Below are 3,863 nucleotides of genomic sequence, written 5' to 3' on the forward strand. Positions count from 1 at the left end.
CTAGGGGAGTACAACTAGGAGAGTACAACTAGGAGAGTACAACTAGGGGAGTACAACTAGGAGAGTACAACTAGGAGAGTACAACAAGGAGAGTACAACTAGGAGAGTACAACTAGGAGAGTACAACTAGGTGTGTACAACTTGGAGAGTACAACTAGGAGAGTACAACTAGGTGTGTACAACTAGGTGAGTACAACTAGGTGTGCACAACTAGGTGAGTACAACTAGGTGTGTACAACTAGGTGTGTACAACTAGGAGAGTACAACTAGGTATGTACAACTACTTGAGTACAACTAGGTGTGTACAACTAGGTGTGTACAACTAGGAGAGTACAACTAAGAGAGTACAACTAGGAGAGTACAACTAGGAGAGTACAACTAGGAGAGTACAACTAGGGGAGAACAACTGGGAGAGTACAACTAGGAGAGAACAACTAGGAGAGTACAACAAGGAGAGTACAACTAGGAGAGTATAAATAGGAGAGTACAACTAGGAGAGTACAACTAGGAGAGTACAACTAGGAGAGTATAACTAGGGGAGTACAACGAGGAGAGTATAAATAGGAGAGTACAATTAGGAGAGTACAACTAGGAGAGTACAACTAGAAGAGCACAACTATGAGAGTACAACTAGGAGAGTACAACTAGGAGAGTACAACTAGGAGATTACAACTAGAGGAATACAACTAGGAGAGTACAACTATGAGAGTACAACTAGGAGAGTACAACTAGGAGAGTACAACTATGTGTGTACAACTAGGTGAGTACAACTAGGAGAGTACAAGTGGGAGAGTACAACTAGGAGAGTACAACTAGGAGAGTACAACTAGGGGAGTACAACTAGGAGAGTACAACTAGGAGAGTAAAACGAGGAGAGTACAACTAGGAGAGTACAACTAGGGGAGTACAACTAGGAGAGTACAACTAGGAGAGTACAACTAGCGGAGTACAACTAGGAGAGTACAACTAGGAGAGTACAACTAGGAGAGTACAACTAGGAGAGTACAACTAGAAGAGTACAACTAGGAGAGTACAACTAGGAGAGTACAACTAGGGGAGTACAACTAGGGGAGTACAACTAGGGGAGTACAACTAGGAGAGTACAACTAGGAGAGTACAACTAGGAGAGTACAACTAGGAGAGTACAACTAAGGGAGTACAACAAGGAGAAAACAACTAGGTGTGTACAACTAGGGGAGTACAACTAGGTGTGTACAACTAGGAGAGTACAACTAGGAGAGTACAACTAGGAGAGTACAACTAGGAGAGTACAACTAGGAGAGTACAACTAGAAGAGTACAACTAGGAGAGTACAACTAGGAGAGTACAACTAGGGGAGTACAACTAGGGGAGTACAACTTGGGGAGTACAACTAGGAGAGTACAACAAGGAGTGTACAACTAGGAGAGTACAACTAGGAGATTTCAACTAGAGGAGTACAAATAGGAGAGTACAACTATGAGAGTACAACTAGGTGAGTACAACTAGGAGAGTACAACTAGGTGTGTACAACTAGGAGAGTACAACTAGGAGAGTACAACTAGGAGAGTACAACTAGGAGAGTACAACTCGGAGAGTACAACTAGGAGAGTACAACTAGGAGAGTACAACTAGGGGAGTACAACAAGGGGAGTACAACTAGGAGAGTACAACTAGGAGAGTACAACTAGGAGAGTACAACTAGGGGAGTACAACTAGGAGAGTACAACTAGGAGAGTACAACTAGGAGAGTACAACTAGGGGAGTACAACTAGGGGAGTACAACTAGGGGAGTACAACTAGGAGAGTACAAGTAGGAGAGTACAACTAGGAGAGTACAACTAGAAGAGCACAACTAGGAGAGTACAACTAGGAGAGTACAACTAGGAGAGTTCAACTAGGAGATTACAACTAGAGGAGTACAACTAGGAGAGTACAACTAGGAGAGTACAACTAGGAGAGTACAACTAGGAGAGTACAACTAGGAGATCACAACTAGAGGAGTACAACTAGGAGAGTACAACTATGAGAGTACAACTAGGAGAGTACAACTAGGTGTGTACAACTAGAAGAGTACAACTAGGAGAGTACAACTAGGAGAGTACAACTAGGAGAGTACAACTAGGAGAGTAAAACTAGGAGAGTACAACTAGGGGAGACCAACTAGGAGAGTACAACTAGGGGAGACCAACTAGGAGAGTACAACTAGGAGAGTACAACTAGGAGAGTACAACTAGGAGAGTACAACTAGGGGAGTACAACTAGGAGAGTATAAATAGGAGAGTACAACTAGGAGAGTACAACTAGGAGAGTACAACTAGGAGAGTACAACTTGAAGAGCACAACTAGGAGAGTACAACTAGGAGAGTACAACTAGGAGAGTACAACTAGGAGATTACAACTAGAGGAGTACAACTAGGAGAGTACAACTATGAGAGTAAAACTAGGAGAGTACAACTAGGAGAGTACAACTAGGAGAGTACAACCAAGAGAGTGCAACTAGGTGTGTACAACTAGGAGAGTACATCTAGGAGAGTACAACTAGGGGAGTACAACTAGGAGAGTACAACTAGGTGTGTACAAGTAGGTGAGTACAACTAGGAGAGTATAACTAGGAGAGTACAACTAGGAGAGTACAACTAGGGGAGTACAACTAGGAGAGTACAACTAGGAGAGTCCAACTAGGAGAGTAGGAGAGTACAACTAGGAGAGTACAACTAGGAGAGTACAACTAGGAGAGTACAACTAGGGGAGTACAACTAGGAGAGTACAACTAGGAGAGTACAACTAGGAGAGTACAACTAGGAGAGTACAACTAGGGGAGTACAACTAGAGGAGTACAACTAGGAGAGTACAACTAGGAGAGTACAACTAGGAGAGTACATATAGGAGAGTACAACTAGGAGAGTACAACTAGGGGAGTACAACTAGGAGAGTACAACTAGGAGAGTACAACTAGGGGAGTATAACTAGGAGAGTACAACTAGGAGAGTACAACAAGGAGAGTACAACTAGGAGAGTACAACTAGGAGAATACAACTAGGTGTGTACAACTTGGAGAGTACAACTAGGAGAGTACAACTAGGTGTGTACAACTAGGTGAGTACAACTAGGTGTGCACAACTAGGTGAGTACAACTAGGTGTGTACAACTAGGTGTGTACAACTAGGAGAGTACAACTAGGTATGTACAACTACTTGAGTACAACTAGGTGTGTACAACTAGGTGTGTACAACTAGGAGAGTACAACTAAGAGAGTACAACTAGGAGAGTACAACTAGGGGAGAACAACTGGGAGAGTACAACTAGGAGAGAACAACTAGGAGAGTACAACTAGGAGAGTACAACTAGGAGAGTATAACTAGGGGAGTACAACGAGGAGAGTATAAATAGGAGAGTACAACTAAGAGAGTACAACTAGGAGAGTACAACTAGAAGAGCACAACTAGGGGAGTACAACTAGGAGAGTACAACTAGGAGAGTACAACTAGGAGATTACAACTAGAGGAATACAACTAGGAGAGTACAACTAGGGGAGTACAACTAGGAGAGTACAACTAGGAGAGTACAACTAGGAGAGTACAACTAGGGGAGTACAACTAGGGGAGTACAACTAGGGGAGTACAACTAGGAGAGTACAAGTAGGAGAGTACAACTAGGAGAGTACAACTAGAAGAGCACAACTAGGAGAGTACAACTAGGAGAGTACAACTAGGAGAGTTCAACTAGGAGATTACAACTAGAGGAGTACAACTAGGAGAGTACAACTAGGAGAGTACAACTAGGAGAGTACAACTAGGAGAGTACAACTAGGAGATCACAACTAGAGGAGTACAACTAGGAGAGTACAACTATGAGAGTACAACTAGGAGAGTACAACTAGG

Source organism: Procambarus clarkii, chromosome 15, assembly GCF_040958095.1.
Source record: "Procambarus clarkii isolate CNS0578487 chromosome 15, FALCON_Pclarkii_2.0, whole genome shotgun sequence".
Lineage (NCBI taxonomy): Eukaryota > Metazoa > Arthropoda > Malacostraca > Decapoda > Cambaridae > Procambarus > Procambarus clarkii.